At 42.8% G+C, this 26,053-nt stretch overlaps 3 long non-coding RNA genes across 7 annotated transcripts in view; 2 read left to right on the top strand and 1 right to left on the bottom strand.

Moving 5' to 3' along the window:
• Positions 1-31: 31 nt before the first annotated feature.
• LOC136021563 (uncharacterized) lies at positions 32-6,377 on the bottom strand. Its single transcript, XR_010615825.1, has 3 exons — positions 6,207-6,377; positions 926-1,066; positions 32-276 (listed from the first exon to the last, which is right to left on the bottom strand). It is a non-coding gene; the product is annotated as an uncharacterized LOC136021563 (long non-coding RNA).
• Positions 6,378-11,876: 5,499 nt separating this feature from the next.
• LOC136021509 (uncharacterized) overlaps positions 11,877-26,053 on the top strand; it is a 69,808-nt gene continuing 55,631 nt past the window's right edge. For all 4 annotated transcript variants that reach the window (XR_010615796.1, XR_010615799.1, XR_010615798.1 and 1 more), the window contains exons 1-3: positions 11,877-11,954; positions 25,089-25,173; positions 25,963-26,030. This is a non-coding gene — a long non-coding RNA (uncharacterized LOC136021509). The remainder of the gene's footprint in view (positions 11,955-25,088; positions 25,174-25,962; positions 26,031-26,053) is intronic.
• Positions 14,577-17,668, top strand: LOC136021511 (uncharacterized). Of its 2 annotated transcripts, XR_010615804.1 has the most exons (4): positions 14,583-14,630; positions 14,717-14,764; positions 15,382-15,420; positions 16,990-17,668. It is a non-coding gene; the product is annotated as an uncharacterized LOC136021511 (long non-coding RNA). The 2 variants fall into 2 exon arrangements; XR_010615803.1 differs by having other exon boundaries at positions 14,577-14,764.

The following is a 26,053-nucleotide window of genomic DNA, read 5'->3' as shown; positions in this document are numbered from 1 at the left end:
CTTAAATGCCTGAAAATGCAGGTAACCAAGATGACAGTGATGAAAGCAGGATTTAATGTTAATGATGACATTTATCTTCAATATTATACTATTATTGAAGAGTATTTGTGTTTACATCCTGTAAAATATCGACAGGTTCGGTCACATTTAAATGTTACACAGCATGTGCGTGCATAGACAGAAAAAGAAATTTCAATGTATGTTTGTCCACCTGCAATACATTCTTTACAGAAGCATCATGTCCAGTTCTCCCACGTCTGGGTTAGGAGATTTATCCTGCAATTACAAATCCTGAATAGTGTGTGGCTCCATGACATGGAATTGTAATCAGCAGAAGATAAGAAAAACTCCAACAGCTTGTGGAATATTTTTTCCCCTCTTGCTATCCTTCAGTGTGATGCTTTTTATCCCTTTCTACAGCTGCTTGCCTGGTTCCCTATGGGAGTACTTCATTAAATCCTCTTTTTCAGATGAGGACTGTGCGCTTGCCTCAGTTTCTATAATCTGTACAAGATCAGGCTGTAGTCACAACAAATTGAATTCCCCCTTGCATGATACAAGTTGAGAACAACAATTCCTTCCATATGGAAGAAGATACTAGGGTGACTTTTAAAACATGTCACTTGAGGAATCCACCTTATGCCTTGCTGAAATCAAATCAGCTTGTAAATAAGTTTCTCAAAAGAAGCCACTCTCAAGAATATCAAAGATACAAAACTCAAATGACGTTCATGCAAAATCTTGCCTCTTATTTCACAAACGAGCAGAACTTCCTGCCCAAGAGATAAAGCAGAGCTTCAGGGACTGGCAACAAGTCCCTTCTGAAATCCCTGCTCCCCAGTAAAAAGCAAACCCAAGGGCATTCTGGGGAGCTGTTGAATTGGCTAATTTAGCCTTGTGTATACACCATGAAGCTATAACTAACCTGGGGAAAGGCCTTTCACAGAATCCATTTACAGGCACAACGTGAGGTCACGTTGTAAATTGTTCGGGTTTGTTTAGCAGAGCCTTGATGGATCAGGAATTGCTGATGTTTTCTGCGAGGTCCGTATTTGCTCAGATGGTTCTGGAAAGGTAAGCAGTGGTTTCTATTGCAAAGGTTTTAAAGGCTATGGCTGCTTGGGCTTACCCGTGCGAGCGGGGAAGCACAGGCATGCATGTGCTGCCTACCCCGGGAACGCTAAGTGAACCTGAAAGCCTCCCAACATCTGGCTGCAGCTTGCCTTTGTTTGCTTTAGGCTTTCCATACAGACGACCACCCTGGCTGAGAGCACAGGGATGAACAGGGCGTCTTCACGCACGGCTGGGGAGATGTGGGGAGTGTGTGTGTGTGTGTACCAGCCATGGCGAGAGGGGCTTGCAGCATCCTTCCGAAATGAGCTCCTGGCACAGTGGGGCAGCCATTCTCATCGCATTTGGCCTCACTATTGTTTTTGTAGAAGCTCATCTGCCCTATCCCACCCAGGGGTGCATTAAGGTTACTCATCCTTTCAGGATGCCCCATGATCTTCAGATTTCTCTGGACATTTGGTCTGGAAATGAACTTAAACTTGGCCAGAATTTGGAGGAGGCTCCCAGGAAGGGAAGCTCCTTGCATTATTTCAGGAATTCTGCTTCTAATGTTGGTCAAGGAGGACAGGGTGAGTGAAGAAAACCCCAGACACATCAAAATTAAACTAATACATAGCAGGCAGTTTCTGGAAAGTGGCTTCTATTTCCCCAAGATATGATGCCGCTGGTTTCTTCCTCCTCTAAGGATTCAGTTTAATATGAAATTCCACTGCTTGGTGCCTTTTTTTAATTAAGAGAATGAAAGGGATGTTGGTAGGGTTTTTGGTAGCTTCCTGCTCCGACTGAATAAACCCCAAGAAGCTGCACAAATAACCTTGAAGACAAAGCCTGACTTCTACTGAGAACAACAAGGACCTGCCAAAGGGCCTCTCCAGCTTCTCATTATGCCATGAGGCAATATTTGTGAGAATAACACCTTTTATTATAGCCTTGATAGAGTTGGGGGGAAAAAAGCCTTTCACAGTCCACAGAACAAGTCTTCTTCAGGTATGAAGTAAAAGCAACTTTAAAGACCCGTTCATGGACTTATCTACCCCAAAAAGCTTCCTTCTCCCCCTTTAAATCTGTATTAGCTGCTGATAGGAAACCACATTGTCTGCTCCTGCAAACTTGGCTTAACGTGCCTTACATCATCATTGCTGTAACCATGTCATGACCTGTCTTCCACAGACCCAATTTCTTGATCACTTTGGCATCAAGGTTGCCTAGGGAATTTAAGCACGCATGATACCAAACCATGAGCTTATGATGCTTCCCATTGTGTTTTTTAATTCGTTTCAAACCGAGATGCAACTTTCACGATAATAAATAACATTTTAAGCTATTTCTATTCACGTTATCGGAGCTCCCTCTTGTGGGATGGAGCCCTTGCTGCACTCTTCCAGCTCACAGGCAGCTTTCCTTGCCCTTTAGCGGGTCTCGCACGTGTTTTCCTAACTGAAGGCTCAATGATAAGAAGGAAAGGTTGTTTAGCAGAACTTTATATTCACCTACTGACTATTTTGTCATAGCATATCACAGCACGCAGCTTCCATCCCAATATCCTTCAGTTCACTTTTAGAACTGAAATTTAACTGTTGGGAATTCAGCTTATTCCCTTTGTATGGAAAAGATCACGTATTTACTGATGACTAAGGAACTATTCTTGGGGTTTGATTCCATGCTCTACTGTCTATTCATTGACACAGCTGAGTCAAGCTGAGACACCGTAGAGTAACACCACATCATTTTTAGTCAGAATCCTGTTTTGCTCACAACTGAACATAGAATCATAGAATCAACTAGGCTGGACAAGTCCTGCAAGATCAAGTCAAAGCATTATCTACACCATGTCAGCAACATAACCCATCTCTGTGTGATATTTCCCTATGCTTGGGTCTCCATCTGACACGACCTGTACCAAACCTAGTGGGCATTTTCAGTGGTGCTACACATTGTGCAAGCTGCACTGGAGATAAACCAAGTTCCCAGGACATATTGGGATAGAATTCAGTTTTCCATCAGAAATTCTTTGTTTCAAAGAGGAAAGGCACATAACATTTTAAATTAAAGATGAATGTGAATCCCTTGGGGGGTGGCAGAACACGTTATCAAGAATAACGACAGCTTGAATCGAGGCTCAGAGAGGAAGTCGAGCACTCAGAAGTCACTGCACCCATACATGACTCTTCTAGCAGCTCTGAGGACAATAAGGTTTCTTGTAAAGTGCTGGCAAAAGGTTACTTCAGAGGAGCCAGGTATGCCAAGTCCTAGTTCAACACATGGTGGCAGCAAGGGACTGGCTCTGGAAGGGTTGGGAATGAGCACAGGCCAGCGCTGTCCTCAGCACAAGGACATGTATTTGAGTCCCCCAGAAGGAAAAAAAAAAGCTTTCCTACTCTTTACATAAGAGATCACGAAGCAAAGATGTTCTGTTCCGAGATCTGACTCTGAGGAATGGCATCCCAGCAATGCCCCTTCTCCCATGCCGAGCACTGCGCGACCAGCTGCTTTCTTCCCTGTTTACAGTTTATCCGTCCTTGGCTGAGGTGTGTGCAAGCTTGCAGGTTGTTTTGTCTTCAGGCTCACCTGGGTAGCCTCAGTGCTGTAAATCAGCCCTTAGACACCCTTGCAGACTTCTATGTATTAAGGGTCTAAGCCACAAAAGGACAGAAAACTATTTAGCACATGAATGTTTAAGATGTGTCCTTGGAAGTGTTCCTCTCTTGCACAAGCATCCAAATCACAAGGCTGGATCACCAGTTTGACCTGCTCTGTCTCCCTAGCCAAGGACTGCTGGTTTCGTGTACCACAGCTTCCTCAATAGCACACAGGTCAATGGTATGGTGTTACCACCCATGATGATGGTAGGTGAATCTCTGCAAGGCAGGAAGAAGGATGCACAAGCAGACATGATAATCAAACCTTTATGGAGGGGCAGGGCATGGCCAACTGCTGGGTTTGAAAAGAATAGTTACCCTAACTTTTAAGCAAAAACCAGTAGATGATACCAAGGGGAAGGATGCAAGACCTGCTCTGAGGCTGGTGTTAAAATCCCCCAGATATGGCCATCATAACAGCATTTCCTCCTGATCCCTAGATAGCACTACATGGTGGCTTCGGGATTTTCCCCTCGAAGAACAACAAGTCCACACCAGGAGGAGCCACTTCAATGTGTGGAAACATTGAGATTCACCATACCCACCCATCTGTGAGGTTTCAGCCAAAGGCTGTTTTACTTTGATACTCAGAAGTGGTATTTATCCATAAATACTTAATTTCTTTAACCTATTATTGCAGAAGGGATCAGTGGAGTTAATATCTCCATATCACACTCTGAAGCTTATGCAGCAGGTGCACTTTACATCCCAATTTCAGCCTCAGCATGACAGCTTTAACCAGTATTTTTATGTGAATAATTGCCCTTCTTTTATAATTGCTAACTGCCAACTAATGCAAAACACACACACAGCCATAGCAGACACCTTTGGCTTAATGTGGGATTGAAGGCCCCAGGTCTTCTTCTCTACCTGCATCACCCAACGGCCCTATCAGCCACCAAACCCACATCCTGCCCGTCCTCCACAAGGACAGGACATCCTGAAGCCCAAGCGCTGTGCTGCTGTCAGCTGTCACATAAGACAGCTCGAGGCAGCCTTGGCAAAAGGTCACTTGATAAATATGTTTTTCTAAGCTGTTTCCAGGACACAGCCCAGGCACCTTTTGATGTCAACGCTTTGGCATGTGCTCCACCAGTCCTTAAGGCGCTGGGTTACCCAAAACCTCCTCCGAGAGCTCTGCCAAGCTGAAATGGAGCACCACGACCTCAGCTCCTTATGGTCCCATGATGAGCGAGACAGGTGGTAGATGACGGGAGATAGGAGTGCAAACCAGGCAGCCCTGAGCATGTCAAGCACATTTCACACCCCCCTTGATTAAGGTTAATGAGTACCTGCCCGCTGCAGATCAGCCACAAGAAGTGCCAAAGCCCTCCTTTTACTGTTCATAAGAAGGGTTGGCTCACTGCCACCCAAGGGAGGTGGCCGTAGTTGAGAAAATGAGGAAGACATATCTCTGCACCACCCAGTTACCTAATGGAAACGAGTGAACAAGAACCTAATCTGATTAACACACTCATTAGCTCACAGAAAGGACAACCAAGAGCCAGGCAGATACAAATTTCGCCTGAACACCATCTGTGCCTTTGTCTGACTTCCTCCAACTACAGTAATCATTTGGGAGGTACCAGTTAGATATGAACCATCTCCCAGTGCAAGCAGTGATGGTTGGCTATGGGCCCCTGGTTTCACTGGGCATAAAAATGGGGCAGCCTTGGGTGAGATTTTACTTGCTCTAATGAACCAAGGAAACTTGAGCTCATGTTAGCATCTTGTATAAATATCTATGGCATGAGCTTCTGTTCTACAATGGCTTCGAGCAATGTGGGAAGTCACGTGATAATTTCAGATTTATCACACTAAGGCAAGAATAATTATCCCAATAATGACCTATGTGAACTCATTTTTTGGCTTTTAAATACAGTAGGAGCCTCAAAACCCCTTGGATTTAAAGGCCTTGTTTACAGGAGTATTTCAGGCACAACATCTGTTCGTCATGGGTAAGCATGTCCCTTTGCATGTATTACCATTTAGGGCAATAGAAAGACCTACGTGAAATTAAAAAACCAAATTTAGCTTGAACTGAATAAAAGAGCCAGCTAATATTTTGGGTATTTATGGAACAAAATAGTGAAGTTGGGGTAAAGATTACTTCAGATGAAAACAAACAAGGAAACAACAGCAGTAAATATAAACTAGATAATTCCTTTCCTACACCATCACCTTCTTTATATGTCACTGTGGTTTAATGAGGCCTATATCTTATTATACTGCTTTCATAGCTTCTGTCTATGTTTTGTTTTGTATAGGGGCCTTTTCTCAGTCTTTCCTCTGCACTACAGTGCATATACACAGTAAGACTTAATCTCAGCATATGATAAATGACAGAGCAAAAAGGAGTTGCAGATGCTCTTCTTTTCCAGACCACCACCAAAACAGGTTTGCAAGAAGTAAGTGAATAGAAAGCACAGACATATAATCCCCACAAGCTATACATACAAAGTAACTCTCAACATGTTCTGAACACATAGCACTTACCCAAGGTACAATCAGTCATAGCACAGTGACTTCCCAAACCCTCCAGATAGTTTCTTCATTATCGAAGATGAACTAAATCAATGCTTTTCTATAAACAGGCTTGTTCACCTACATTATCAAAGCACTAGAACACAGCCCACATCTTCACAGGGCACCAGGGCAGTGTGCCAGCTCTCGGGGACTGGAATAAATAGAAGCTGACCTCATCCAGGTGATAACGAATGGGTTAGCGAAAGGAATGGATTCAGGTGTTGCTGGTGGTCCAAAACAAATGCCTCCACCCCAAATAACTCATTATTCATCTGAAGTTCAGGTGCAAGTTATCAGCTCTGGAGTGGGTTCAACACTGCTTGCAATGAGCTGAGCTGCAGACTGGCTGGACACGGTTTGGGGTTCACATAAGCACACTGGGTTCCTGCGGCTTTGCTCAGTTATAAAAGAGCCAAGTGCTCTCAGGCTTTTGTGCAACTGGGTCATCACGCTTTGGTCCCTAATAAAAGGTGTTTTTTCTCTGCTTTGCAAACACCCTATTCTCAGCCTTTTATTGTTCTGCAGAAAGAGAAATGTGCCATAAAATGTGTGTAGGCAGGGTATCAATTTCCTTGTATTGATTTTTGAATAAAAGAATTGTTCATTTAATATTTTTGTTTGATTGCTTTATTAAATGTATTGATTCGCAGCACAAGCTTACAGAAGAAATAGGATGCCCATGACTCATACCTATTCTCCAGCAAAAAAACCCCATTAGCTAATACATTATGCTAGGAATTACAGCTGCTGAGGGTTAATTATGATTAATTTGTTCCCTCCCTTAGAGTGGATTAAATTTAATATTTGCAAGTGTTTTAATCCTTTCTAGATAAAGCAACTCTGAACTGTGCAGCACGGATATGTTATAAATTATGGTAGGGATAAGTCTGTTTTACTAAGGTTATGTTGCAAATGGCATGAAAAGATTAGTGTCAAGTAGTAGATTAACATTTCAGAACTGTATCTACTGTGGTGGGATATGGAAATGAAAGTATCCACACAATCAGATCAACACAAGCACTTTTAGAAAGGAAAACTGGTATCATTACACCTAGTCTGCAGACAAAGGAACTTAGGTAGAGAAATGAACACCTTGGAGGCTGTCGGGGCCTGAATTTGAGCCCTCAATCAGTTTGCTCTGTCATTCTCTCCCCCTTATACATACCCTGTGCAGGGGCACAAGCAGGAGCACCCAGATGTTCAACCAGAGATGGCCCCTCTGCAAACAGGCACGTGTACAAATAATCACAGATGGTACAGTGATCTTCCTGATCCAAACCCTGATATCAGAAAACTAAGTGGCCTTAGCATCAGCAAGGTGTTGGTGGCCTTAATGTGTGTAATGATAAAGATGACTTCATACGGGATAATAAACCAGTGAAATGTAAGTTTTTAGGACACGTTGGTCAGTTTGCAAAGCAGAATACAAGCTGGTGTTTGAAATAGCTGGAAATTTGGCTTAGATTGCTAGGGGAGCTCTGTGTTCTGACGCTCTCCATTAAAATGAAGTGCTGGACTTTAATGCCTACTTTTCTAGTGTTCTCAATTAAAACCCCTTAGGCGCCAAGAAATGGGGGAATTCACAGCTATTACTGCAATGTGCAGAGGTGGGTGGAGAGTGGGTAGAGTTAAAAATCACAAACAGAATGTGTGCTTTTGAAAGCCACATCGTGTATTTGCCGACCAAGTTATATACTGAAAATAAAAATAGCTCTGTGCATGGATATCTTAAAACAGACGAGTTTTCCCCCTTCTGCTTCTGCTATTTGAAATATTTGCAATTGCTAAAAATTGCTAGAATTTTGGATAGGAGAATTCTGCTGGTGTAAAAGGTAATTGAAGCAGATGTTTAAGAAATCAGCATAAAAATGCTGGAGATGGAGCCTGCATCTTGTCATGTTTATTGAAGAATGCGGCATGCACAAACCGCAGTATTCATTTACAATTCTATTAAGTTAATAAATCTAATAAATGGACTGAGGAGAAGCAAAGAAGAGAGCAATGAGGGGTCAATAATGAAATCAAACGCGTCAGATGAGGAGTTTGTCAACAAGACTATTTAGTGTCATCCACACAATTATGTGCATTTCTAAGCGCCAGGGAACCCCAGCTCTGTTAGGAAACACCAAGAGCCCTGGCAAAGATGCATGGCTTTCATTGAGACAGGTTGCTCAGCTTTATTGAGATATTTGGCTGTTTGCAGAATTCCTTATGCAAACAGAAATCAGGCAAAGGATGCTGAGCTTGAACACTGCATTCCCAACTCATCACCCTCACTGGGTACCACTCTGCAGACAGCAGTGCTGGGGGAGCCCCTTGCTTCTCTCCTGTGCTCCCAGGGCTCAGTTTAATGCCTATTTCTAAGAACACAAGAGCCATTTTTACAACCACAGGTCACTCGGGGATATCTCAGTGCTTCCCGAGGCTTGTCCCAAACTCTTCTCCCAAGATCAGGTTACATACGTGGGCGCTGAACCAGGGGTGAATATTACCCCAGAGCACAGGGGCTGCACATCCCCAAGGCGGAGAAGCACAGGGCAAGCCATATACCCACAGCAGGGCACATCACAGCAGCTTCTTCATCTCCTCTGGACACCAGGACATGAGCAGAAGGTGGCAGCTTTGCAGGAGCTGCTGCCAAAACCTCCATGGAGATAAATGGTGTGGCTGTGTTCAAACACCTCCTTGCCTATGGGATACCTGCCTCAGTGGCCTTGCTATTTCTAAATCAATATATAGCTTTTGGTTAAAAGAAATTGAAACTGGAGTTTTACAGTGGCTGATGTTATTCTGAGCCTGGTGTGCAGAGAGACCGGTGACACAGACTGCAGAGCCTGATGATGCTGGCATCACCGGGAAGATGTCCCATTTTCTTTCCACAAAAACCATGATTCCTAAGGAATGATTTATTCACTTGACTCTCATAAAAAATAAGGAGAATTCATTTTTTTCCCTAATTTTGCTCTATTTGTTTTCTTTCCATCTGTCCCTAAGGATTTGATCTAAAAATAGAAGAAGATCTAGTGTCCCCTAAGAGGGGAGAGGGACCCTGGCAAATATTTCCATAGCTGTAGTAAAACAATACGCACCATCACCCATGGAGCTTATTCACAACAAACTGACTGATTTATTCTTTATTTGCCCTGAATAAATGCAGCACATATATTGGCAAACATTTGCTTTAGAGCTACTGATTGATTTAGGGATAGAAAGCTCTTGATGAAAAGGGTTTGTCCGGGGAGCGCTGCTGAGGTGTCATTTTCCTACAGGTTTCCATTTTCTGGGTGTTTTAAGGAGCTGTAGCCAAAAGAAATGATTTTACTTGTAATGAGGGTGATTCTTTGGTTTGAGAGTATAGAAGATACAGTGATAGGAGAGTTGCTGTGTGGTTTTGTGAATCAAACTTTAATCATACCTATAAATTAAGTCTTGGGGTGTACATTACACCAGTAGGCAGGCAGGAAACCATGGGTGAGCACTCCTAAAGCCCTCAGCCAGAGAGTCACAGAATGGTTTGGGTTGAAGGGACATTGAAGGTCTTCCAGTTCCAACCCCCTGCCATGGGCAGGGACACCTTCCACTGGAGCAGCTTGCTCCAAGCCCTATCCAAACTGGACTTGAGCACTGCCAGGGATGGGGCAGCCACAGCTTCTCTGGGCACCCTGTGCCGGTATCAGTCTCACAGCAGATGCTCCTTGCAGAGCAAGAGCACACTGGGGATGTGGTGAAAAGCTGAACAGCTGCTGCCCATGTTCAGTCTATTCTGTGGATAAACAAAGATTTAATGCTGCAGTACTGTTTAAACCAGCATCTTTGGAGTCGAACATATGTTTATACTCATTATGCATATGTTTATTAGAGCTGGTCATAATGTTTTGACAGGGAAGTCCAATGGAAAAAAGCCGTTTTGTCAGGACTGAAATGTTTCGCTGGTTTATTTCAACTTCTTCTCCTCAGTAATAGTAAAATATTTAACTTCAAGGCAGTAAACATTTTGCTTTCATTTTCCTATTGCAGTAGAATATTAATATTTAGTATAATGCTTCCTCATCACCGGAGCAAAACGTTGCAGTGTTTCTCATTGAGCGTTTTAGGGAGTTTTCTTTTCCAGAATTGACTTTTTTAAACCATCTTTTCTTCAGAATCAGGCCTATTTCCAGCATTTCACCTGCCCTCTCCTGCAGGGAGTAATAGCAGCCTGGTAGCACCTCTACCTGTTCAAGCACACAAGACAGAAGGGAACAACCCACTCCATAAGCCAAAGCCTTCCTGAAGTTATTTTCCCAGCTTGAAATAAAGAGTTTTAGCAGCTCTCGTGATTCTATCAGAAACCTCCTGCTCTGGGTTTTGTTTCTGAGACCAGCACTACTGAATTATAGGGAAGTCAAAATGAAAAGGAAACACAGGCATCGAGACACATCCATGGCTGGCCGCTGTGGGTTTTGAATGAAAATAGTCTAAAATGTGAACCAAAGAGGCTCAGAAACCAGAAGGCAAACAAAAAGAGCCCAAATGTGTCACTTTGAGAAGCCTTATGTTTTTTCTAAGTCAGTCTCATGATTTTTCTTGGCTTCGACAGAGCATTTCCAAGGATCACAGGCTGACAGCATTATCATCTTCCTTCTGTTTCCCTCAGCGCATGTTGCACTACGGATTCTTCTCTGTACATGCTCCATTTTCTGCTGTCTGGAGTCCTGTGACAGCCAAATTCACCTCTTCTGCTACTAGAAAAAGCCCATTTTACACAAAATCCAGGCTGCTCATTTTGCTCATATTAAAGGGAAAACCCCCCACTATTTCTGTGCACTAAATTGTACCACTTCACTAAGCCCTGACTCTAACAAAGGCTGGGAAAAGCAGCCTCTGAGCCAGGGCTGGATCCCAGGGAGCAAAGGAAGGGCAGAGCAAGGTGGTGGGAGCAGCACAAATGAAGAAAGCTCTGCAAGCGCTGTGTGGAGGTGCTCCAATTGCCTCGCTTCGTTTCCAGCAGCAATTGCTATGGAGTGCATGGTTCTCACTTGAGTTTTGCCTATGCATTAGACAGACACCTCCAGTAAATACCGGATCAGGCTTTCTGAAGCAAGAGCTGTCTCTGTCCTCTTGTCCATAGCACCTCGCAGGGCAGAGCAAGCCACACAAGAGTGGGGAAAACAAAACTAAGCAGTAAATTAAGGTAGAAGCCCCAGAGGGTGATGCAGGCAGACAGCACAGGACCCCCAGCACTAAGACCCTCATAGTACTAGCATACACAGACAGCAGATCCCCACTTAGATTATAGGAAGAGGAAGGATGCTTCCGAGAAATGAGCCATTTGAAGACAATAGAGAGAATAGCATGAGAAGCTTAGTGACTACAATACTTGTCGCCTTAAAGGCTCTAAAAGCTGACTACCACTGTTAAGAAGAAGCAAATAGGAGACCCAGTAGAGCTTTCTGTCTGCTGCTGCGTGCCTTTCATTGGCCCTAACAACCTTCCATTGAAACTACCAAAACCAACCTCGTTTTAGGCACATCAGGGGAAGAAGAAAACCTTAAATACCATTTATCCCCACCTGCTGGGACATTCCCAGGTGCCTGCACTGGCAATTGAGGTAGCTCTGCTGTGGCTCGCCTGCAGGACTATTAAAGCTGATGGGCCAGAAGCTGCTCCTTTTGTCTCCCAGAAAGGCTGTTGGCGCTGAGAGGGTCTTTCTCCAGCTATGAGGAACATCTACGAAAAGTAAGTCCTTAAAATTGTTGTATCTTTGTACGGTTTCCAGGTTTTTGAAGCAGTTTATGAGTGTTCAGCTCGGCTTTCTTTGTTCTTGTGCATCAATTCGTGTGCTTGGCGTTTTCTGTAGTATAGGAAGAGGAAAAAAAGTGGGTTTCTTTCTCTTTCCTTACTCTGTAATTAAAGACCATGTCTGAGCTTTACAGAATGTAATATTCTTGGTTTGTCTGTGGTATTACTGTTTTCTGTGTGTTTTGTGCTTTCATGAGGTTAAAGTCAGTCACAGGCTGCGATTGCTTCAGTTGCTGATGCTGTTTCTGTGTTGGAGTGCATTTGGGAAGAAAAAATAGCTTTGCAACTCATATCTGCTTCTTAATTTTGCTAGGAGTGGAATGGAGCGTGTCCTAAGCTCTGCTTTATGGGCTGCGTTTATGGCTGTGTTCAAGGAGGCTTTAGGGAAAGCCTCCCTGAGTGCAGAGCATGTGAGGAAGTGTGCAGCAGCATGGGGCAGCCCTGCTTTACAGCCGTGGGTTGTTGCAGCACTGTAGTGGGTCTTCTCACTCCACTTTCCCAAGAAGAGGGAGGGCAGTTGTTCATATGAGAGTTAATGGTGAACATCTTATAGGATGTAAAGCTCTGAGAGTTGGCTCCCTGAAGGTATCTGTGTGAGTCTTGAGAGCTGTATCAGGACTGGGAGAGCAACCTTTATCAATGACAGAAACTAGAACTTTCCATAGGGTATCTGTGCTCTTGCTAGGACAGTGGAGTTTTAGTTCTGAAGCCAGTTACCAGCTGTGCAATGGGGTTTGGATGAGAATGATTTCAGTAACCTGATAGCCTTGAATATAAAGGATTTTATTTTCCTTGCTTGAGGATATGTAAGTTGAAAGGTACCGTGTATAACTAAGCAGCTAAATGTAGGGATGTATACATACACACTACTTGTGGAACAGTGATTGTAATGGTGGTAGAACATGTGCCCTTGTATCCGTTTAGGGCTTACTTCCAACTATCATACAAGTGCGTTTTTTTAACCTGACCTCTTTGTCTTTCTCCTCTTTCCACCTTTGCCATATAAAACTTGGCTTGAGGAGGGTAGATGTCAATGGGGTTATTTCTACTGATTGCAGTGGGGTCTGGATCAGACCCAAGAGGAGGTTGAACAGAATAGAATGGGTCCCCAGTGGGTATAGGGTATGAGTGACTTCCTCTCTTTCCTAGCAGTGAACAAAGCAGCCTTCTCACCTGCTTGTTTTTGCTCTTGCACTCCTGCAATTCAATGGCTATTGTCAAGCCACAAGCCAGCAGCACGCGAGCCATGTATGAAACCCTGCAGATGGGGAAAAGCAGTGGATGTGTCTGCCTGGCAGCAGCTCTCCAGGTGGGCCTTTGAGGCAGGAGCAAGCCCTGAGAACCAAATTTCCTATGTTGCTGCACTAGTGTCCTAGCAGAAAACTCAGCTTTCCTTCTGCCATCCTTCCTGGTACAGGGTCCCTGTGTAGTGCAGTTGAGATGCAAGAACTTTGTGCAACAATTGGAAGGAATGTTAAATTCTAGACTTTTTCATAGTAGTGAAATAAGGGGGAAAAAAATCACTGCAAATGTAAGTGAATTGGATAGGCTTTCTGCAGGCTTCAGCTAGCTTCTTGTTTTTGATCTCTACTTGAAAAGGAGCTATTCCCTTTGGTTTGGGAGAGAAATTGCACTGTCAGGAGGGTACATGGCTTCCTGTAGCTATGCCAACACGCTGAATGACAGAGCAGTTTGATCAAGTTGACTTAATTGAAATTGTGCATTGACAGCAGAGGGGATATATCTGCAGTGCTGTATAATTCAATCTGGAAATGATCCTGGCAGTGGGAATGTGTTCGGTATCCAGACAGTTTGGTCAGGGTTCTGATAACCACCGTAATAAATAGTTCATAGGCACAGCTTGCTAGAAGTAAATACTGACAGAAGTGTTCTCAGAACCTACTTCTGTGTTCTGTGATCAGACTGGTATTAAAACAGCTCTTCCTTTTAGTTCATGCTGGGGGATTGCAGATGTTGCCTGAAATAGCTGTTTCCTGCTAACCTGGGGGAGCCTGATAGGATGCAGAAACATCACCATGTCTGATTAAATCTGAGTGCTGTCTCCAAAGGTTTACCCTCCTCTTCATCCACTTACTCCACATTTGGGACTGTCCTGATGCACATATGTCAGGGTATGTGGTTCTATGCGATGTTCCCTAACAGCTTTGCTGGCAAGGCGTTGCATCTGTTAGAAAACCAAGCATGTTGTTAGCAATTTGCATGTTCAAAATACTTCTAGTTAGAATTTAAATTACTTGAATTTCAGAGATTTCATAGGACAGATTTTGAATTACAGTAGTTAAGATCAGTACTTCTCTAAACAACCTCTGATTATCTTCTTAATGCCATGTGAACATCATCTCATGGCCTTGTTGCAGGTTCCAGGAGTCTCAATATTTCTAGTAAGCCCTATACTTATGATAACGCAAATAGAGGTTTCTATATGTGTGTACCTTTCCTTGCTTTACCCTACCAGGGGCTCAAGTACTTGTGGCCTGTTACTTGCAAGGTAGGAAATCAATGAGTTCTTTGCTTTTTTACTTCTCTGTGTAGCAAAACAAGCGTCAAGCTGAGGAGTCTGAAGATAGCCAACTGCTCACCTTTCATTTAAAGGTCAGGATCCAATTAGCTATGCTGATGTGTTGCCAGTATCCACCTCTGACAAGGCTGCAAGTTGTTCACATCATGCAATTATTTAGTGGTTGGGGCCTCTGAGGTTTCTTGCTATTGCTGCAGACTAGTAAAAGGTAAGACAAGGTGTTTCCAATGCTTTTTCCTATCCATTCCCCCTCCTGCTGTTTGTGTGCATCACACAGGAGGTGATTTCCCAGGGTAAGGTATGCCAGGTGAATTGGGTTAGGCATTTAAGAGGGCACTGATTGAGCTTTTCCCACTCCAGCAGTGCCCGGTGACCCCAACAAGACTTGCCTGTGGATGTGAGTGGCTGTTAATAACTGCAGAATAGCCTGAAGTGAGCTGACCTCCCTTTTGCCTCTCAATGAACTCCTTTGCTGTGCTCTTGAGAGCTTCTTAAGGGCTCACTTCAGTCCCTTGCTCCAAGGGCAGAGCTGCACTGAAGGGGAGCAGCAGAAGACTGTTGTGTGGCATCCTATGATGTAAGTTAGGATGAGTAGGACCACACTGTGTTTGCAGGGGCTATTGTTTAGCCTGGGTGTAAAAAACACCCTTTAATGCTTTCAAAAAGTTTTGTGATTGACAAGAGCAAACTCGGGGCCAGTGCATTTCAGTATGCCTGTAAATGGGGTGTATAGCTGTCAGGTTTATGCTATACATAGTTCACCATAAAAGAATATGTATTTGGTGTAGGATAAAGGTGCTAATATAATTGGCATGTTCTTGGAAGGAAATCGGTGGTGATACTGGATCAAGAAGGCTCCTTCAGGTACAAAATGACATAGCTCTTCTCCCTTGTGCATGACGCTTCTGATTGCTGCACTGACTTAGTCTCTGTCAAACCCATCAAATCACAAGATAACTCTGACTGCAGGTGTATGCATCTGTCATGTCTGAAAGTAAATTGAGGCCTTTAGAAAACTAAACGATTATATACCAAGGTGCAGGCTAGCTTTATAGCCTTTCTTCTCTGACATCTGCTGCCAAGGAACCTGGAGCACTCTTCCTTATTTCCCCTTCTAGAGATGTGAGGCTCCTCTGTTATTAGAGGTGCTCTCTGCTGTTACTTCCAAACCCAATGAATCTCTCCAAATAACCTCGCATTCACCCCACTTTTCACCAGCTGCTTTAGAAAGTTTTGGCATCTTATGACTGTGCCAGGGCAATAAGAACCTAATGTTCCTGGAACACTGCTGGTTCTCACTGTGATTTTCTGCCTTGGCCAGTCGTGGAACTGGATACCTTCTGAAAAATGGTATAAGATCAAAATGCTGAGGAATGAGTAACACTTGGTCTAATTTGCAGAAAGGCTGAATTAATGTGACCATCAATTTGGCTTTCTCCCAATGGCATAGAAATTACTGCAGCATTTTTCACCCTCTACCATGTGGAGACCTCAGCTCAGCATGGAAAAGGATTCAAGAGCTGCTTCTCCATGTCAGAGGCTTGCCTTTTTCCTCTGTGACGGAATCTAAAGAATGAGGATTTGCTCTTGACTATCCAAGAGCTATGTCCAGTCCTCCAGTTTAACCCTGGTGTAACTCACTGATTTCTGTTTCAGAGCAAATTGATAAATGTAAATGTTTTCACAGTGGTTTGGGTATGAACCTCTTAAGAATCACAAATCTGAGCCTTTGCCTGCTGCTGTTTTCTTCAGTTGCTTTCACAGTACTGTGGAACTCACCACATCAATTTTTCACACCTAACTTTAAACCTCAGCATCTTAAAGTACAGCAAATGCGATGCTTTGCTGTATGAGAGTATCACAGATCAATGCAATAAGCAAATACATCTTTTCCAAAAGAAATAAGGCCTGCAGAGTGGTCTCAAGATCTTTATCATCTAAATGACAGCTATGATGAATGGTTATGTGAAGGGAAAATGTTTCGCAGTAGTTGTGCAGTCGTGTTTCTAGCACCACAGGCACACTTGAGGTAGGAAAATAAGTGAATATAAGCTAGTGGTTTAGAACAAAGCAGTGCTCTGCTATAGATAGCTGGTTAGTTTTATTTTTCTGGTTAAAAAAAGGCTTGTTAAAAAGCAGATTTTGGAGTTCTTTGTAGTGGAAACCCAGCTCTTTGTGCAGTAGTTGGGTTGATGGGTAGTCTTTTTTCAGCTCAATGTGTCAAACTCTTGGTTTCCCATAAACGCACAAGAAGGTAAAACACTTATGTATGGAGAGGTACTCTGTGGACTTTCGTCACTGGAAATCTGCAGTCTTCATAATGGTTTGTGACTTGTGCAGCTGGCACAGTGATGGTGGAAGGATTGTGTTAAAAGCTATTTTCAGTGGGTTTCCTATGGCCAGGTTTTGCTGATGGACATATTGCCTCTTCAGGGATGGAATCTGGAGCATCACTACCTTGATCATCTGGAGAATGATCAGTGACGCACGAAACTGGAGGATCCTGTTAGCTTCTCTATAATAAACTCCTGATATTTTGGCCATGATACACCATCCTGATCGTAAGAGCATCTAATGAATAGGAGAATTAGAGCCTGGGCAAGCATAGGTGAAGGCTAGAGAACACTCTGGGAAACAAGAGCATCTTTTCATTAAATCAAAAACAAGTATCCTCTTCTAAAAATAATACAGGATTTATAGAATGGTTTGGTTTGATTCCAGCTTTTCCATGGCCTTTTTTTAGCCATTTGACATAAAACAGATTCACTTTGAGTGTATGGATTCATGGATGATTCATCTCAGTTCCGTTTTGAGAACACAAAGCTTGATGTAATTGTGTGGAGAATCTGGGTAAACCTCAGGTCTGGTTGAATCAGAGCAGTGTGTCTAGGTAAATGTAACTCAGTTAGGAAAAATCAAAGTATCATCTATGCGTTCCCCTCAATGCCTAGAATGGCATGTTGGATTTTCCCTCTAGCTTTTATAAATCTGTATTGGTTGTGGATATATATGGTTTATTTTCAGATACCTGGATGACATAGCCTAAACATGCATGTTGAGAGGATGATGTACACTGTGGTAACTCCCTGCGTAATAGTAAAGCAGAGGTATTGGCAACAAAAGTGCAAATAGCCAAAATTTGTATCAGCAAGTTAAATAAAGATATTAGCCTTAAATATGGGCCTTTCTGCTGCTTATCTGATTTGGTTAAGTGAAGTTTAGCCAGTTTCCAGGCAGCACTTTGCCACTTTTTCAGCAGAAGGCTTTGACCAGTAGGAATTGCCATGATGAAGTACATCTGAGCTCTCTTTTTCATTTAAGTTTTTCATAGACTAGAATGAAAACTTATTCCCAATACCTTCAAGAATAGATCTATTTATCAAAGGCTTGTGTGGCTTTGTTCTTCCATGACCTTCAATCCAGCAGCTGGGCAGAGGCTGGACTCAATCTTAAGTCTTTTCCAGCCTGAATTACTTTCTTTTCCTTCCAGAAGCATAAAGAGATCTTTTTGGATGTGGACGGTAGTCTAAGAACAAAAGCAAAGTGCTTCTGTTTTACAGTGGTTGTCTGCATCACTAACTGAGAAGGAAAGCAAGACATGAGCAGTTGCAGATGGAAACATGAATAGGGCTGTAACTGAGACCGTATGACCTATGCTCTCTGCAGATTTGTTTGGTTTACCTCAAATCATTACCTATCTATATATTGCACTGTGGGGAGAAACGGATTCAAGGTCAGGCGCTGATGGAGGTGACATCTATTTTTAACCAGCACAGATGGCATGGCCCCCCTGTCCAGTGCTCTTCTCCCTGCGTGTAAGCTCAGGACTCATTTGGACTGTAACCCTGGCAGTGCGCGGACCAAGTGTTGCATGCTCACTCTCAGATCAGCCTGTGGCAGGGTGGGAAGTGGGGGCAGTGGGGGAAGTTGGACGCTTGCTAGCCACAAACATTGGTGTAGGCCTTTCAGAAATGGATGAAGCTGCATTATTAAGTGATTAGTTTTCCTCCCTCTTTAATGTGTATCAGTTGGTAGCTCTGGGACTTGATTCATCTCTTGTCGAAAACCACTTTCTAGAATGTACCCTAAATAGTTCAAAGTGAAATGAATACGTGCAAGAGCATTTTGTAGTTCGATTTCAAGTTTTGTGCTTTCTGAAAAGGAGTAAAAGGCTTTTAATTTCTTCTTTTCCCTCTGTTTTCCCTCCCTTTCAGCCAGCATTAATTGCATGGCATGTTTAGTTAGAGCTGTCCCTCAAAGCTACTGCACAAGGTATTTTATGGATGGCACTATTGATTTTGCAGTACTGGCTATGACTGATGTCCTGATAATGAATGTAATGCTGCTGATCAAAAGATGTTTGTTTTTCTTTAACCCTTTACAGGCTCATGCTAGCCCTGCTCAAGAAAAGGTGTTAAATGTGAGATTTGCTTTCTGGGCCAGTGTAAGAGAACACCCTGTACAGCTCGCTGGTGTATTTAAAGAGCGCTTCATGCTCGGTGGAGAGTACATGGTGCTTGTCAGTGATTAGCAGTGTATAGTGTTACAGGTGGGATTTCACTGAAGGAAATTCTACAGCAGGATAAAAGAAAGCTTTTTATCCATTTAATGTGGGGAACATAGCAAGCTCTCATTAAAACATTGCTATTCAAATGACGATGTTTTGCTCCCTACAGTTACTTGGTGGCTCTGTTCAAGGTTGCAAAACATTGGAAGTTTGAGTATTTTTCAGGTCCTGTTCTGACTTTTTGTAATAAACTATTTCAATTCCCAGCACTCTTAGGGCCTCTTCAGAGGCCAATTAGAACTAGATATCAGTCTAGTATCAGTTTGCACTACTGGAAGCTACTGTTGTAAGTACAGCAAAGGGATGCTGCAGAGAAAATTGGTTTAAGAAAGCAAAGGTGGGACTAATACAGGGACAGGAAGAACAAAAGTAATTGGTAAGGGGTGGATGCATAGAACTAAAAGATATTGAAGAGAACAGTTGGAAACTTGTAATTTCATTATCTATTGGGATTAGTTGTATGGATGATCTGTCCTGTTCACTTGATGCTTGTCTCAGGACCAGCAATTATCCAGAAACTAGCTGCTGTATCATGGTAGGTATAAAATGTTTGTGCTGGATTCCCTGAAGACATGGGATTGGAACTGATCCTGCCCTATTTTGGCTTGTAACAACTGGTCTGAAAAGTGAAATCCGCAGGATTTCTTCTCTTGGAATGGAAAATATGTTTGAGATGCTTGGAAACAAGCTGTTCAATTTAAGCTGTCCATCCCTGTACACCACTTACTCAGCTGGTCATTTGTCTTCATCTCAACATGAGTGCTAATTTATCATAAGGAGGCCCAGTAAGATTTCTCTCTGGATGTGAAGGATGACAGGGAGGAATAGAGAGCACCGAGAGCTGTTTGCTGCAGCAGTGCGCTTCGTTAGCATCGATGGCTGATGCTGATGGCTCTTGTTCTGGGAACGCAATTCCAAAGTTGGGAGTTGGGAAAATTTAAACACATGGCTGGGAAAAAAACCCAGGTTTTGTTAATGTCTGCATTCAGTATCTATATAAAATATCCCTGTATAAAAGGAATAGCTCAACTGAATTACCCAAATTTTACTGGGTTCAGTGCTGTTAAATTCTGCCCAAAATTGACTGCTCAGTTCTTGTATTGAGCAGGCAGCTTCAGAAAGTATTTTGTTCTCTGAAACTAAAGCAGGGTTTCTGCCTTTTAACATTGGCATCTTGTGTCTGCAAAGTGACACTGAAAAAGTCAACTTCAGTTTTAAAGTAGATGAAGTTAATAACATCATTCATTTACCAGGTAGAGAAACTCAGCGTGAGCCGAGTACTGCTTAAAATGAGTTTCTTCAGTAGGTCAGAAGAGGTCAGGCTGGGACTAAGGGAGCTTGCAGAGTCAGCCTTGGGCTGTAGTTGTCAGGCTGTATAGCTGGGACATGGCTGTGCGTAGCAAGTGGAATTAACTCCCACCATCAAGTATGCATGGCGAATATCTTGGGGGCAGGAATGTTTAGCTTTGGAAACGGGTGATCACATTAGTATTTATGAAACATAATTGTAAAATATGAATGTTTTGGAGACTCAAAGCCTGAGGTTTTCTCTTCTAACCGTGTTCTGGATGCTTTTGTCAATATGCCAGTGTGATGAATGGGATATCTGGTTTGCAATTCACTTGAAACCATTAGTTTCCTGCTTGCCATTTCACTGAGCCAAAAGTGCATGGGCTTCCATCGTACTGGCTTTCCAACCAGAAATGCTGTTAGGTAACTTGTTTGTACACTTAAAACTACAAGGTAAAGCACTGCAAGGAGATTGATGCTTTATATGCTTTATCTTCATTTTTCCAATTCAGGCTGTGCTTTTCCCTGCCTTAAAATCCATTGACATAGTGAGGATGGAGTCATTGGAATACCATAAGCCAAGATGTTTTCAGTGAATGCACTGCACTAAGACTAGCACATGTGAGCAAGTGTGCCAATGCTAGCAGATTCTAGGAATTTTCTCTCTATCCGATTTTATAAGTCCTTGGGCCTTTACCATGTAAGCTGAAAGTCTGAAATTCAAGGAAGAATGAAGTTAGAGCATTTATAGCACAGGACTCATGCGGCTGTTACTTGAAGATTACTCAACAGATAGCACTGCAGCAGGAACAGAATTAAGGATGTCTCATGCACAAGGCTCAAACCGAATTCTCCTTGCCAGAGCTTAAACAAAATCAAGTTGATGTGACGTTAACCAGGATTTGTGCTTTCAACGTGTGTAAAGGACCAGCTCGTTTCACACTGACTTAGGGAGGGAGATCTGCTGAAATGTTCTCCTCTGTAGAGACCTTGCTGCTGATGTGAAGTGCTGGCAGGAGCTGGTGGTTGTTTCCTATCAAATTTAACTGTCTTCTCAGAATAGGCTTAGAAAGAGTTCTCTGAAAGTGTGGCAGGTTTTGGTTTCCATTCATGTGGCAAGCAGAGCTGGATAAGCAGCAGGAGTATTTGCCTCGAACTCTCATCTGTAAAGAGAACTTGAAAGCCTGTGGCTATGGGTACCTAGTAAAATGTTGCTTATGATGCCACAATGGATTAGTTGCAGAACAGTTGATTCTTCCTCCAAATATCCCTTCCTTGTGCAACCTTTCTAGGAATTACGGGAGAGTTGACTTCCAAGAGCAGTATCACTTTGTGTTGTAGTCAAGTCCTTGAAATATCTGTGGGGAAAATAATTTTAATTTTACTTCTTCAGGATCTCAATTTTGGTAGACTAAAGAAATAAAGGAGTCTCCCACTGAGCACTTTCCAGCATTAACAGCACTATAGAGCTGGTTGCTTTCTTTACACATCTGGATCTGAACCTAAGACCTCCTTAGTAATAACTCTGTCTAAACTGCATTACAACTTATTCAGAGCAAGGAGGATTTATCTTGCTTTAATGCAACTAAAAGAATAGGCTATTGCTACTTGACAGATAATGAACCAGTAAAACCTCTCAAAACCAATATATTACCTGATTCTTCTCTGCTGTGGAGCTAGCTTTGCCCAGTGACACTCTCCAGCTGTGGAGGAGGTTGAGCTATAGCCTTTTGATTCTCTTTTTGCTTTTTCCCCACTTTATCTCAATGTAGAAGGTAAACAGGAGGGGAGAATTTAAGGTCCATTACTTATGGTAAAATAATATGTGTCCAGCTGTTAATAGCCTGCAGCATGGTGGCTCATGGAGGTATAAATGAGACTGTGGGGACTCTTGTGTCTGGCACTGGTGTGGGTAAAATGCAGCCCTGTTCTGGAAAGGGCAGAGAATTCTTATGGCAAATGGAGCTTGATCATGATTAAAGATGCCTCCCAGCAACATCTGGTGATTGCAGATTGGCCTGTTTGACCCCAGCCTCTCCATCTGTGTCTTGTTTCTGCAAGAAGTTAATACTGCTGAAGGAGGGCTATTGGAAGCGTAAGTGGGTTGTTTCTCTGCAGCCATCAGCCCTGTTAGCTTACAGTGGTTGAATATGCCAAGCATTTAGGTATGTGGAGGTCAGTATGGTGTACCTTCTTCACTGTTTCTTACTCATGTAAGAGACAATAACCCTCCCAAGCCAAATGTATGAACCAAGCATCTCTTTGCATATCCCTTGCAGCAAAACATTAAAGCATTGGTAATTAGTCATACTTCAGTAATTACCAGTGCACAGCACTGGCAGAAGCCCTAAGAAAGAATGGTGACATGACAACTCTTTTTGCTTGCTACAGCCACTTGTATTTGCTGCGTGCTTGTAATAGGGTTGGATCTGCATGGTAGTGCTCAGATTTAAGTCCTTTCCACTCCTGGATTTGACTGGGGGGAGAAAGAGGTTAGCACAAACAATTTATGAAGTTCCTGGCCTTCTCCAAGCCCAAACTTGCCCATTTCAGCAGGTAAGAGTCTGAGTACCTTGATAAGTTAGTTTGCTTTTTGATGTATGTAAGTTATATCCTTCAGAGCTATGAACTGATCGCTATAAAATCCCACAGCCATTAACTTAGAGAAAAAATTGATATAGTGCATCTGTTTAACCTGTCAGTTGGTCACAGTATTCTGGATCCTCTGAAATGTGTATGATGGGAGAGTCACTTCTTAATCTTCCTTAGATGCAGTTTGGGCTTCTGAAGCATTTATGTCATGCTTTGCCATCAGTCCGTAGTGTCCGTCAGAAAGTGCAGGGCGACCTTTCTGTCACTGCTTAAGGAGGCTTTGAGCTTTATAGCATCTTCCATCTGAGCTCCCCAGTCACATTGTGAAGATGACGTAAAGCCTCGTGGCAGTTTTAGCACACAGCCGCTCCTTAAGGTCATGGAAATAACCTGGCTATAAGTCCCATGCTTAGTGTGCAAAGGGACAATACTGCAGACTCATAGAAGCAGCATGTTAAGATAAAGGCTTGACTACGTCACTTTCTACTCCTCCTAATATTGTAATCCCTACTGGGAATATCTCCTTAGGACATGTAGGAGCTGCTATATAAATGGCAGAAGGTGCCACTGGCTGCTGATTGTACAACTTCACTTGAGGGTTAGACTGGAATAGGATGAATAGGATTCTTGTCCAAGCAGAGATAGATGTAATAACAGCAATGACAGCAAAGACTGAGTTTGGCAGAGGAGCTGGTGTGTAACATAAATGTTCTTTTCTTTCAATAGCTGTTTGCCAAAGACTGAACAAAGTGTTCATTAATTTAATATTTTTTGCATATATTTTTGCTTCAAGTTAATTTTTTCTTTTGTATTTTGATAAAAGCCAGAGATTCCATGTTATGTTGTGAATATGGATTTGTAGCCAGCAGCTATGTGGAAAAATCAATACATTCCCAGTTCACTCCCAGGTGTTTCTGCTAACTGAGAGGGCAGAATAACTCTGCTGCCAGGAATGTATTCTGCTGCCTGCTGATTAAAATGAATGGGGGCAAAAATGGCTGAAATCTACTGTAAATGGAAGAAAAATTGTGTTTGTTTGGGTTATTTATTGCATGAATTAATGAGTTAAGTAAAAATGAAGCCAAATGAGAAAGTATCAGGAATGCGAGAGGAGCTAATTCCTCAGAGTGAAAATTGCCCATCAAGAGTCCTGCTTGTTGCACACCTTTAACAACCCCTGTAAATATAGACATTGACAGATCAGTGATAAATAACCCACCCTGAAACGATACTCATGGCTCAGCTACTTGTCTGCAGCTGAGTCTTCTAATGGCAAACATGTGAAATGTGTTTACTGAAGGGGCAATGTAAAGTGATGGCGAAGTGTGTAACAAAGCTGAGAAGAGTACAGAAATAACAATGGGAGTCTTCTGAAAGCTGCAGACTGACGCTCTGCTCAAGAAATCCCTGCAAAACTAAGGGATAAGTGAATCCCTGCGAAACTAAGTGATAACGTTTGTGTTGCGCTTGCGGATTTCATCTTGGGCATGATGAGTTGGGATATTTGCCTCTAACTCTCGGAGCCAAAGGCAGTGCGTAGCTGGATTTAAACCAGGCAGCACTGTGAAAGGGTCTAGAACTCTCCTTTGCATGCTGTCACATCTTGGAAAATATGCCAGTTAGTTAATTAGTAGATGACAAATTAAGTATTTGCTGAGTGAAATGGAAGGCAGTTGTGTTCGCAAGCTGCCCAGAATTCTCTCATTCTTTGAGATAATTTGGGTTATGATGCATCAGCAGGGCTAGGTAGAGAAAGCTCATGTTCCATAGGGGTGGAAAAAACATAAATGCAGTGTTCTCCCTTCCCCAAAGATTTCATCCAGCTGCCAATGTCACCAATAGGATCCTATCAGCCCTGGCTATGATTACCAAAGTGCTAGCTGAAATCACTGGGAGACTGAAGTTCAATTCTGTGCCCTCAGCATCTTGTAGTTGGAAACTCCCCACCTAAGGCTGAGCAACACCTGAACCTAAGAATTATTCAGAGCCTGTTGAATTGCATGTTTTCTCCTAGAAATAATAGTTTAAAACAAATTTCTTCTAATTATATATCTGAATATGCACCCTCCTTTGCCCACAACAGAGCAGTAACATGCTGAGCAAAGCTGCTGCATGCTGGGCTCGTATCCACCAGCACTTCATAGAAGCAATATATACTCTCATGGAAGGTAAGTCAGGACCGTGTTTAACTACTGTTAGGCTGTAGATGAAGCTGAAAACATCAAACAGTTCAAAACTATTTAATGTGTAGGCAAATTGATGCTGTTTATTTTGATCTCAGTAGCCCTGAATGCATAAAAACAAGGCTGTATTGGTGGTGGTCAGGATGGGCTGTTCAGATCTGTGCTGCACAAGCACCAGAGCTATAAGCTTTGTTCTATCCTGCAGGCAGTATTACACTTGAAAAGCTGTCCCTTTACACTGCTGCAAATGGGATCAGAACACTGCCCAGCTCCTGAAACTGATAGAGCTCTGAAGATTTGTTACCTGTCTGCCTGTCCCTTCATAGAGTTGATGTCTGTCTTTTTATCACCATGGGTTGTACAGTGTCTTTGCAAGTGAATGTAACTCACGGTGCACTCTGGATTTAAGATCAAAGCTAATGACTTGTTCTGACATTGCTGTCTCTTGCTGAGCTTAGTTTTGAATACCCTGATGTGTTTTTTTCTGTGAGTCTTGAATAAATCAAATGGTGTCGAGCAGAAATAGAGAAAGAGGTTATGAAAGGGAGAGCAAACTAAGAGAAATCTGTCCTGGAGAACTTCACTGCTGTTGACAGAGCTTAAGGGCAGCTTTAGCATGTCTGATAGCCCCTCTAATTTATGGAAGGGGCAACACCTAACAAAGCCTTCTTCATTTGAAAGCACTTTTCAGTGTCTACTCAAATGAGTAAAGAGGGTGAGACTTAGTCCAAAGTTTTATCAGCCTTTACTTACTTGGATCCTCTGATTCTATAGTAATGTCGTACGGCTGCACTGGAAGACAGGAAGTGAGGGAAGAGACTTTCTACATGGACAATTAGAAGGTATTTTTGTCTTAAACTTTGGT

This window comes from Lathamus discolor, chromosome 13 (assembly GCF_037157495.1).
Source record: "Lathamus discolor isolate bLatDis1 chromosome 13, bLatDis1.hap1, whole genome shotgun sequence".
Classification (NCBI taxonomy): Eukaryota; Metazoa; Chordata; class Aves; order Psittaciformes; family Psittacidae; genus Lathamus; species Lathamus discolor.
This window is presented reverse-complemented; position numbering and strand designations above follow the sequence as displayed.